Genomic DNA, 13,194 nt, shown 5'->3' on the forward strand with positions numbered 1-13,194 from the left:
ATGTAGGCATGTATTCCGTATATAGTCATACGTGCTTATGGAAAAGAACTTGCATGACATCTTTTGTCCTACCCTCCCGTGGCAGCGGGGTCCTATTGGAAACTAAGGGATATTAAGGCCTCCTTTTAATAGAGAACCAGAAAAAAGCATTAGCACATAGTGAATACATGAACTCCTCAAACTATGGTCATCACCGGGAGTGGTCCCGATTATTGTCACCTCGGGGTTGCCGGATCATAAGACATAGTAGGTGACTATAGACTTGCAAGATAGGATCTAGAACACACATATATTCATGAAAACATAATAGGTTCAGATTTGAAATCATGGCACTCGGGCCCGAGTGACAAGCATTAAGCATAGCAAAGTCATAGCAACATCAATCTCAGAACATAATGGATACTAGGGATCAAACCCTAACAAAACTAACTCGATGCAATTACTTGATGCAATTACTCATGCACGGCGGTGAGCATCCAGCAAGCCTACGATCCAATTACCCACGCACGGTGGTGAGCATCATGAAATTGGTGATGGAGGATGGTTGATGATGACGACGGCGACGAATCCCCCTCTCCGGAGCCCCGAATGGACTCCAGATCAGCCCTCCCGAGAGAGATTAGGGCTTGGCGGCGGCTTCATATCGTAAAACGTGATGATTTCTTCTCTCTTATTTTTTTCTCCCCGAAAGCCAATATATGGAGTTGGAGTTGGCGTCGGAGTGCCACCAGGGGGCCCACGAGGTAGGGGGGCGCGCCCAGGGGGGCGCCTCCCACCCTCGTGAGCAGGGTGTGGGCCCCCTGGTCTTCATCTTTTGCGAGGATTTTTATTTATTTTTTCTAAGGTATTCCGTGGAGTTTCGGGACATTCTGAGAATTTTTATTTTCTGCACAAAAAATAACACCATGGTAGTTCTGCTGAAAACAGTGTCAGTCCGGGTTAGTTCCATTCAAATCATACAAGTTAGAGTCCAAAACAAGGGCAAAAGTGTTTGGAAAAGTAGATACGATGGAGACGTATCAACTCCCCCAAGCTTAAACCCTTGCTTGTCCTCAAGCAATTCAGTTGACAAACTAAAAGAGAAAAAGAAAAACTTTTACAAACTCTGTTTGCTCTTCTTGTTGTAAACATGAAAAGCCAGCATTCAAGTCTCAGCAATTATTATGAACTAACCATACTCACAATGACACATAGTCTCACAATTACTCATATCAATAGCATAATCAGCTAGCGAGCCATAATAATAAAACTCGAATGACAACACTTTCTCAAAATAATCATAACATGATATAACAAAATGGTATCTCGCTAGCCCTTTCTGAGACCACAAAACATAAATGCAGAGCACCTTTAAAAATCTAGGACTGACTAAACATTGTAATTCATGGTAAAAGAGATCCAGTTAAGTCATACCCAATATAAACCAATAATAATGAATGCAAACGACAGTGTGCTCTCCAGCGGGTGCTTTTTAATAAGAAGGGTGATGACTCAACATAAAAGTAAATAGATAGGCCCTTCGCGGAGGGAAGCAGGGATTTGTAGAGGTGCCAGAGCTTGGTTTTGAAATTGAAATAAATTATATTTTGAGCGGCATACTTTCATTGTCAACATAACAACTAAGAGACGACGATATCTTCCATGCTAAACAGATTATAGCCGGTTCCCAAACAGAATGGTAAAGTTTATACTCCCCTTCCTCCACAAGCATCAATCCATGGCTTGCTCGAAACAACGAGTGCCTCCAACATTCAACGGGTCCCAAGGGGAGTTTTGTTTGCAGTTATTTTGATTTAGTTTGCACAAAGCATGGGACTGGGCATCCCGGATACCAGCCATTTTCTCGTGAATGAGGAGTGGAGTCCACTCCTCTTGAGAATAACCCGCCTAACACGGAAGATAAGGGCAGCTCTAGTTGACATATGAGCTATTAGAGCATGCAAAACAGAATGTTTATTTGAAGGTTTAGAGTTTGGCACATACAAATTTACTTGGAACGGCAGGTAAATACCGCATATAGGTAGGTATAGTGGACTCATATGGAATAACTTTGGGGTTTAAGGAGTTTGGATGCACAAGCAGTATTCCCGCTTAGTACAGGTGAAGGCTAGCAAAAGACTGGGAAGCGACCAACTGAGAGAGCAACAACAGTCGTAAACATGCATTAAAATTAATTCACACCAAGTACAAGCATGAGCAGGATATAATCCACCATGAACATAAATATCACGAAGGCTATGTTGATTGGATTCAACTACATGCGTGAGCATGTGCCAAGTCGAGTCACTCAATGCATTTAACACCCCATCATACCACATCATAATCATTCTAATAGCATGTTGGCACGCAAGGTAAACCATTATAACTCATAGCTAATCAAGCATGCCACAAGCAACTATAATCTCTAAATGTCATTGCAAATATGTTTACTTCATAATAGTTGAATCAGGAATGATGAATCATCATATTTACAAAAACAAGAGAAGTCGAGTTCATACCAGCTTTTCTCTTCCCAATAAGTCCATCATATATCATCATTATTGCCTTTCACTTGTACGACCGAACGGTGTGTATAATAATAAGAGTGTGCGTGCATTGGACTAAGCTGGAATCTGCAAGCATTCAACTCAAGAGAGAAGACAAGTAATATGGGCTCTATGTTTAAATAAACAATCATGCATATAAGAGCCACTAAGCATTTTCAATATGGTCTTCTCGACCCCCAAAGAAAGGAAAAGAAATAAAAACTATTTACATGGGAAAGCTCCCAACAAGCAAAAGAAGAACGGGAAATATTTTTGGGTTTTCTTTTTAATTCTACTACAAGCATGGAAAGTAAACTAACTAATTTTTTTGGTTTTTTTAAAGTTTATCAAACACACAAAAAGAAAGCTAGAAAAAGAATTTTAAACTAACATGGATATTACAGTGAAAGAGTATGAGCACCGACATCTAGCGATGAGTGTGTGTGAACATGAATGTAATGTCGGTGGGAAATACGTACTCCCCCAAGTTTAGGCTTTTGGCCTAAGTTGGTCTCTTGCCAGGGATGGCCTGGTGGATATCCGTAGGTGAAGCTGGGGTCGTACTATGATGCAGCTGCTATCGCCGCCTGAGCTGTAGCATGGAGTCGAGCAGCCTCCACTCTCCTTTCATACTCATCTGCCTCCTCTCTGGTAATAATATATCTTATTTTTGCATGTGAATCAAAGAAAGCAGGAGCAGGAAGAGCAATACGGACTACACAACGTCTGTCAAAGATTAGTCGATACTGGAGAGGTGGTTCAGTCCTCTCAACAAACTGGTGGGAAACCATAGAATCAAAATCTAAATAAGAAGGGGGTAACTCCATGTCACCCTCACAAATATCTACCTCAAGAAAATTAGCGAAGCGGGTTGCATAAATTCCTCCAAAGAAATATCCGCTATATATATTCTGACGCAACCTGCGAGCTACTATGGCTCCCAAATGATAAGATTGGTCTCCTAACACAGCACTCCTAAGAATACTGAGATCAGGCACACACATGTGACATGCTTCATCCTTAGCATTAATACATCTACCTATGAAGAGAGAAAAATAATGTATAGCAGGAAAGTGAATGCTCCCTATAGTAGCTGGCGTTATATCTCTAGATTCCCCCACAGTTATTCTAGCAAGAAAGTCTCTATATTCAGATTTAGGGGGATCCCTAACATTACCCCAAGATGGAAGTTTGCAAGCAGAAGTAAAATCCTCTAAGTCCATGGTATAAGATTTGTCATAAAGGTCAAACATGACTGAAGGAGAATTTCGCGAAGTTGAAAACTCAAACCTCCTCACAAATGAACTTGTGAGATCATGATATTGGGGGCATTTGTCAGCTTCAAAGTCCTCAAGACCGGCATTACTCAAATATGCGCTAAATTCTTCTTTGATTCCCACTTGATTCATAAAATTTTTCGACGGCCATTCACAAGGCCTCACAGGAGCGTCTTTTGGTGGTTCCTCGTCAGCATCACGTATTGCAAGTTTGGGACCTTGCTTCCTTGAAGGACCACCTTGGAACATTCTCCTAAGCATATTGTTTCCTCTTATTTTTTTAAAAAAATTAGTAACTTCAAATAAAAGTGAACCAACTTCAATAAAATTGATAGCAACAACTCCCACAAGTGCCTAGGGCCTATATAAAGCATTGGAACTACTTGGAACCATATAAATTTGACATGCAAGCTCAAGAACATGGTCACCTATGCAGCACAAGTTTGCAAAGAATAAAGCACTAGAACAAAAACTAATTGGACCAATGGAGGAGTCACATACCAAGGAACAATCTCCCCAAGCAGTTTTGCGAGAGGTGCTTTGAGCAAGGAGATCGAAAATCACAGCAACGGGGGCTGGAACTCATGCTTGAGTTGGTTTTTCGTGTTTGTGTGAGGCAAAGGAAGAAGATGAGTACATGAATAAGTGGAGGAGGGGCACCGTGGGCCCACGAGGCAGGGGGCATGCCCAGGGGGTAGGGCGCGCCCTCCACCCTCGTGGCCAGGTGGTAGCTCCCCACGTGGTAGTTTTTGCATAGTAAATTCTCAAATATTCCCAAAAAAATCATATTAAATTGGCATGGCATTCTGAGGACTTTTATTTTCGGGATATTTTTATATTGCATGGATAAGTCAGGAAACAGACAGAAAAATATTATTTTACTTTATTTCTACTAAATAACAGGAAATATAAAGAGGGTACAGAAGGTTGTGCTTCTAGTTTCATCCATCTCGTGATCATCAAAATGAACCCACTAACAAGGTTGATCAAGTCTTGTTAACAAACTCATTCCGGATAATCCCGGAACCGGAGAAATTTTGAATGACACTAGGTTACCTCAACGGGGATATGAAAATCCCCAACAATAAGAATATCATAGTTTTTCTTGACAGTAGGGAGAGGAAATTCAAAACCTCCAAATATAATCGATGGAACTTTTCCAATAGAGTTGATACTATAAACTTGAGGTTGTTTCCTCGGAAAATGCACCATGTGCTCATTGCCATTAACATGAAAAGTGACATTGCCTTTGGTGCAATCAATAATGGCCCCTGCAGTATTAAGGAAAGGTCTTCCAAGAATAATAGACATACTATCATCCTCGGGAATATCAAGAATAACAAAGTCCGTTAAAATAGTAACGTTTGCGACCACAACAGGCACATCCTCACAAATACCAACAGGTATGGTAGTTGATTTATCAGCCATTTGCAAAGATATTTCAGTAGGTGTCAACTTATTCAAGTCAAGTCTACGATATAAAGAGATAGGCATAACACTAACACCGGTCCAAGATCACATAAAGCAATTTTAACATAACTTCTTTTAATGGAGCTGGGTATAGTAGGCACTCCGGGATCTCCAAGTTTCTTTGGTATTCCACCCTTAGAAGTATAATTAGCAAGTGGAAATTTCAGCTTCAAGTATCTTTCTTTTATTAGTAATAATATCCTTCATATACTTAGCATAACGATTTGTTTTGAGCACATTAGTTAATCGCATACGCAAAAAGATGGGTCTAATCATTTCAGCAAAGCGCTCAAAATCTACATCATCCTTTTTCTTGGATGGTTTCGGAGGAAAAGGCATGGGTTTCTGAACCCATGGTTCCCTTTCTTTACCGTGTTTCCTAGCAACAAAATATCTTTTATCATAACGTTGATTCTTTGATTGTGGGTTATCAAGATCAACAGCAGGTTCAACTTCTACATCATTATCATTACTAGGTTGAGCATCAACATGAACATTATCATTAACAGTATCACTAGGTTCATGTTCATCACCTGATTGTGTTTCAGCATCAGAAACAGAGATATCATTTGGATTCTCAGGTGGTTCAGCCATAGGTTCACTAGAAGTTTGCAAAGTCCTATCATTTTTCTTTTTCTTCCTCTTAGAAGAACTAGGTATATCAATATTGTTTCTGTGAGAATCTTGCTCGATTCTCTTAGGGTGGCATTCAGGATACAAAGGTTCCTGAGTCATTCTACCAGTTCTAGTAGCCACTCTAACAGCATAATCATTTTTCTTACTATTCATTTCATCAAGCGCTTCTTTTTGAGCTTTAAGTACTTGTTCTACTTGAGTGGTAACCATAGAAGCATGTTTGCTAACAAGTTTAAGTTCACCTCTAATATCAGCCATATAATCACCCAAGCGTTTAATCATAAAGGCATTCTATTTTAATTGTCTACCAAAATAAGCATTAAAGTCATCTTGCTTAAACATAAAGTCATCAAACTCATCCAAGCACTGACTAGAAATTTTAGTAGGAGGGACTTCAGCTTTATCATATCTATAGAGAGAATTTACCTTTACTACCTGTGTCGGGATATCGGGAGGTTCTTCATTAAATAAGTAATTGAGATCATATACTTCTTCGACAGGCGGTAAATTAAGACCATGTATTTCTTCAATAGGAGGTAAATTCTTAACATCTTCAGCTTTAATACCTTTTTCTTTCATAGATTTATTTGCCTCTTGCATGTCTTCGGGACTAAGAAATAAAACACCTCTCTTCTTCGGAGTTGGTTTAGGAATAGGCTCAGTAATTGGCTCTGGAACTGGCTTGGGAGGTAGCTCGGGAGGTGCCCAATTATTTTCATTTGCCAACATATTATTCAATAGAGTTTCAGCGTCATCCGGTGTTCTTTCCCTGAAAACAGAACCATCACAACTATCCAGGTAATCTCTGGAAGCATCAGTTAGTCCATTATAAAAGATATCAAATATTTCAGGTTTCTTAAGAGGATGATCAGGCAAGGCATTAAGTAACTTGAGAAGACTCCCCCAAGCTTGTGGGAGACTCTCTTCTTCAATTTGCACAAAATTGTATATTTCCCTCAAAGCAGCTTGTTTCTTATGAGCGGGGAAATATTTAGCAGAGAGTAATAAATCATGTCCTGGGGACTTTGCACACAACCAAGATCAAGAGAGTTATACCATATCTTAGCATCACCCTTTAATGAGAATGGAAAGATCTTAAGTAAATAAAGGTAGTGCGATCTCTCATTATTAGTAAACAGGGTCGCTATATCATTTAACTTAGTAAGATGTGCCACAACAGTTTCAGATTCATAGCCATAAAAAGGATCAGATTCAACCAAAGTAATTATATCTGGATCAACAGAAAAATCATAATAATCCTGATCAGGAACCCAAATAGGTGAAGTAGCAAAAGCAGGGTCGGGTCTCATTCTACCTCTAAAAGATTCTTTACTCCATTTAATTAACAACCTCTTACGTTCACGTGCATCCTGGCAATCAAGAATAGTTGCAGAGGATTCAGCATCAAAAAGATAACCCTTAGGAATAGCAGGCATAGGTTCATCATCACTAATATCGTCGTGTTCAGTTTCAATAATTTCTCTTTCTCTAGACCTAGCAATTTGCTCCTCAAGAAATTCACCAAGTGGCACAGTAGTATCAAGCATAGAAGTAGTTTCAACATAAGTATCATGCATAGCAGAAGTGGCATCATCAATAACATGCGACATATCAGAATCAATAGCAGTAGTAGGTTTAGGTGTCGCAAACTTACTCATAACAGAAGGAGAATCTAGTGCAAGGCTAGATGGCAGTCCCTTACCTCCCCTCGTAGTTCAGGGCAAAATATTAGTTCGATCATCTTTCAAGTTCTTCATAGTGTCCAGCAGATATAAATACCAAGTGACTCAAAGAATAGAGCTATGCTTCCCGGCAACGGCACCAGAAAATAGTCTTGATAACCCACAAGTATAGGGGATCGCAACAGTTTTCGAGGGTAGAGTATTCAACTGAAATTTATTGATTCGACACAAGGGGGGCCAAAGAATATTCTCAAGTATTAGCAGCTGAGTTGTCAATTCAACCACACCTGGAAACTTAGTATCTGCAGCAAAGTGTTTAGTAGCAAAGTAATATGATAGTAGTGGTAACAAAAGTAAAGACAGTAAAAGTAATGTTTTTGGTATTTTGTAGTGATTGTAACAGTAGCAATGGAAAAGTAACTAAGTGTAAACCAGTATATGGAAAACTCGTAGGCATCGGATTAGCGATGGATAATTATGCCGGATGTGGTTCATCATGTAGAAGCTATAACATAGGGTGACGCAGAACTAGCTCCAGTTCATCAATGTAATGTAGGCATGTATTCTGTATATAGTCATACATGCTTATGGCAAAGAACTTGCATGACATCTTTTGTCCTACCCTCCCGTGGCAGCGGGGTCCTATTGGAAACTAAGGGATATTAAGGCCTCCTTTTAATAGAGAACCGGAACAAAGCATTAGCACATAGTGAATACATGAACTCCTCAAACTATGGTCATCACTGGGAGTGGTCCCGATTATTGTCACCTCGGGGTTGCCGGATCATAACACATAGTAGGTGACAATAGACTTGCAAGATAGGATCTAGAACACACATATATTCATGAAAACATAATAGGTTTAGATCTGAAATCATGGCACTCGGGCCCTAGTGACAAGCATTAAGCATAGCAAAGTCATAGCAACATCAATCTCAGAACATAATGGATACTAGGGATCAAACCCTAACAAAACTAACTCGATTACATGATAAATCTCATCCAACCCATCACCGTCCAGCAAGCCTACGATGCAATTACTCATGCACAGCGGTGAGCATCATGAAATTGGTGATGGAGGATGGTTGATGATGACGACGGCGACGAATCCCCCTCTCCGGACCCCCGAACGGACTCCAGATCAACCCTCCCGAGAGAGATTAGGGCTTGGCGGTGGCTCCGTATCGTAAAACGCGATGATTTCTTCTCTCTGATTTTTTTCTCCCCGAAAGCCAATATATGGAGTTGGAGTTGGCGTCAGAGGGCCACCAGGGGGCCCACGAGGTAGGGGGGCGCCCAGGGGGGCGCGCCTCCCACCCTCGTGAGCAGGGTGTGGGCCCAATGGTCTTCATCTTTTGCGAGGATTTTTCTTTATTTTTTCTAAGGTGTTCCGTGGAGTTTCAGGACATTCCGAGAATTTTTATTTTCTGCACAAAAAACAACACCATGGCAGTTCTGCTGAAAACAACGTCAGCCCTGGTTAGTTCCATTCAAATCATACAAGTTAGAGTCCAAAACAAGGGCAAAAGTGTTTGGAAAAGTAGATACGACGGAGACGTATCACTCTGCCGCCCGGTTCACATCCACAACATCCGGTTCCGCCTGCAGGAGAGCCTCGATGGCAGCGGCATGCGCGCGCTCCGCGTCGAGTTGAGCCTCTGCCTCCCGGTCCTCCTTTAGTATCGCCATGTTGAACCGCTGGTCTGCCTGCACCATGGGGGACTCGGACGCCAGAACGAAGTCGACGTCCGTCATCTCATACCCATCAGGGGCCTTCTGCGCCGCGACCTCCGCAGTGAACATTGGATCGGCTTCCTCCTTCTCGTAGCTTGGCTCTAGAGAACTCGGGGATTGGCCCGCCGCAAAGAGAGCTTGGGAACGGAGGTCCGTGGCGCCGACCGCCGCCGCGATTTCTGCGCGGCGCTCCGGCGTCAGCATCTTGTAGTAAGTGATCTTGCGGTGCACCATGGTTTTTCGGCAAACTAGGGGACGCTTGATGCGGGCTAGAGGATCAAAAGGTGGGGGAATGGGCCGGAGTTTTGGTGTGGTTTTAGGGTAGTGGCTGTCGTAGGTCGAGCAGCGAAGCTTCTGGTGTGAATAGTGGTTCGAATGACGACCGGTCAAATGGTTTTGACTGTACATCGCTCTTGTCGCGTTCGCGTTGCAGCCCGACACGCTGGACCCTCCACGTCGCTCACCGAATGGAACGCGCTTCGTCTTGCATTTTCGCTCGCTTGTGGGACCACAGTTGAGAGCAAACCGACGTCCCTCCCCCTCCCCCGCCCGCGTCATTTATTATACCACCACTTCCTCCGTTTTTTGCGGAGTAAATAAAAACAGAGGGAGTATACTACGGATGAGGATCCCTGACATGGCCGAACCCATTGAGTAACTGACATGCGGGGCCTAGCAAGCATGGGGTCCGCCAGTAAGTGACCGAAAGAGAGGGTAAGGCAGGGATACCTACGTCAGAGGATCCACTTCCACTATACTACTTTGACCAAATGTTAGAGTAATAATATATGACATGCAACTTACACAAATGTTAGAGTAATAATATATGGCATGCAACTTACACAAAGCATACAGGGTCTAATGCGTTTTTCAAGGCTAACTTTGACCAAATGTTAGAGTAATAATATATGACATGCAACTTACACAAAGCATATGGTCAATTTCGTATGTGAAAGGAGTTCCAATGATATAATTTTCACATTATACATCTCATGTACTCCCTCCGTCTAGGTGTGTAAGTCATCTTACGAAAACCAAATAATCCCAAAACACGTAGGCGCGGTGCATTAACTTCTACCTCGTTTCTTGTTTCTTGACATATGAACCAATAAGAGATGAGGGTGTGCATGCTTTTAATGACCTGAGACTATCAAACATGACATGTAATGGTTAGTTCATTGCATGCAATACTATTAATTAGCAAATAAACATTAATGTCTCTCGTTTTCCCCTCCTCCTTAGTCACGGTGCACAGCTTAAGATGACTTACTCACCTATGTGAAAGGAGTACTATTAATCTTGTCAATAGTCAAATTGGAAACCATCTCGAGTACAAATCTAGGAGTACGTACGAATCTAACAATATTGATTGGGCGTTGTTGAATGTTGATACCTTTTTTATCATAGTAGAGATACTTTGACTACACATAAAACTTATATGTAAGGTAGAAAGGATAGGAGGGAGTATATTGTACGTTCAAAAACGAAAAGAACATTGAATACCCTTTATATATGATTTACGGATGCTATGATCACCGGTTCAAAATTTTGAATCTGCCTTAGGTATCACGTGCCCCCACTCGTTCCCTCTCGATTTCATCTCGGGGTCCGGAGATCTACTGAAAGAGGACTAGGGTGGGTACATGTGAATGATACTCGGCGGAATGTTCAAATGAGGCATGCAGGAGGATGGACTCGACTGGAGGGCGACATGATCGATGGAGAAGAGGGTTTGAGAGGAATGAGAAATAAGCAAACGCCACATGATTACACTTGAACGGCTCAAATAAACAATAAGTTGTCCCGCTTGGCCTACATAGTGAAAGACCTAATGCGCAACACGGTGCACTGACGCTCGAATATGGCCGGGAAAACAGGGAAACCAACATGTGGGGCACACCCGTCGGGACGACATAGCGTAGACTAGTCCAATGGAGGAGCTGACCCACGACCTCCTCGCCACCGACAACCATTCATGTGGGTCTTTGGGGCCAACAACGGGGCGCAGCTCCAGCACCATCTCTGGACACGGCGACCGTGGTGAGCGACACGCTCATATCGTCGATAGACATGGTCGGTTTCAGTGTGCCGAGGGTGGTGTTTGTGCTGTGGCACGACCAACGGTATGTTTGGTTTGTGCCCAAGGTTGCCCCATCAAAGCATTGGGTAGCCAAAATTTTGGTTGAGGTATTGGTTGTCCATGATTTGGCCGACATTGGAAAGAAAAATGAACTAGAGTTGGCTAGAGTTCATTGGCATGCCAAAGAAATGGCAACCATCCAAACAAAGACCAATCTTTGGGTCATGACCAAAATTTTGGTAAGGTGCACTTTGGCCACAATCCAAACACATCCCAACACCCGGCTCGTCGAGGATGCATGGGGCGCCGCGACGCGTCCGCGGAGTGGTGTAGCGCGGCTAACTGCATCCTCTGGACCTGAGACCATGCCGGGTTGTCTTGCTTTTTCAATGACATGTGGGGATCGCATTTGAGCAAAGGGCATCTCCAACGTTGCCACGACTGCAGCTGACTACCCTGGCACACCAAAGCCCTCGTCCCTCGCGCCATCGCGCGGTGCGTTCCCAGCCGGCACCAGCTGCCCGCATTCATGTCGTCCGTTCGTATGTCGTCGTTAAGAGGCTCGGTGCCCGAGGAACCAACTCCGGCGACTTAATGACGCACCCGGACGCTTGGCCTCACTGGAATGCGCTACTTAAAGCGGCAACGCCCAGCTAACCTCCACACCATAGCGCATCGTCCTCCTACCTGGCACCACATCCGCCATGACCGCAAGTGCGAATGCTCTGCGGGAGAGCTTGTCTTCGGGGATGAAGCTCGAGGTCACCGCCCTCGCTCAAGTCGCCTCTCGCGACGCAATAGCGGCATAGCCGGACGCGGACGCAACCGCACAAGCGGTGGCCATGCTGGAGGCCCACGACGGGAGCACCGTCAGCCACGCGTCTTACTTGCCGCCGTCCAACGTCCGGCACCGCCGAAGTCGGGGACTCCTCCGAGGATGAGTAGGGCATGGGAGGCGGCAGGGCATGGTGTGCCAACTGGCCGGTCTGTATCCCGTGTTCTACTCTTCCTCGCCGGAGGCCGCACCTTCACTTCACGGGTCTTGAAGCCCGCCCCCGTACATAGAGATTGCAGATGGAGGACCTCGGTCGCCGTCGTAGAATAGGTTTTGGGTCGGGTTTCTTTTATTTTTCTGTCTTATAAAAGTTCGAAATGTAATGAAAATCTTCCGTGTTTGCATTAATTTCGGCCGGTGTATATGAACTTTCACAATAATATACATATTGTAGGAGTACTAGCAAGATGCACGTGCGTTGCACGGAAGATCAAGATCTTGTGGGAGAAAAGGATGAACGAGGGAAAGCCTTATCTGCAAATGTGGAGAGGAGTGCGGGTAAATTCTCATAGTTTCCTTCCTATCCGTTAGATATAGATCGGACAGCCTATATTGTAGGATGACAGGCACACCATCATCACCAACTCTGCTTTTTATTGAACCGAGACAAATCTAAAAAACCCAACTAAGCCAACCTCCCAGCATATCACGCGGGAAAAGACCCGGCCGCACTGTTTTAGTTGGGATTACCGGATTACTAGTAGTAGTATCGATGGATTGCGCGAAGCAACATTTTTTTGAGGGGGTGAAGCACCTAGTTTAAAAGGGAAAAAGGTGGTACACTCACAACACTCCTGTCGCGGTCGCATTGCACCCCACACACGTTCGTCCTACACACGGCTCACGCAAACGGAACGTGCTTCGGCTTGCCTCTTCACTGACACGTGGGACTGCACTTGGAGAAACCGACCATGCGCCAAACTCCCCCCGCCCACCGCGCGAAATCCCCCCCCCC

Source organism: Triticum dicoccoides, chromosome 3B, assembly GCF_002162155.2.
Source record: "Triticum dicoccoides isolate Atlit2015 ecotype Zavitan chromosome 3B, WEW_v2.0, whole genome shotgun sequence".
NCBI lineage: Eukaryota > Viridiplantae > Streptophyta > Magnoliopsida > Poales > Poaceae > Triticum > Triticum dicoccoides.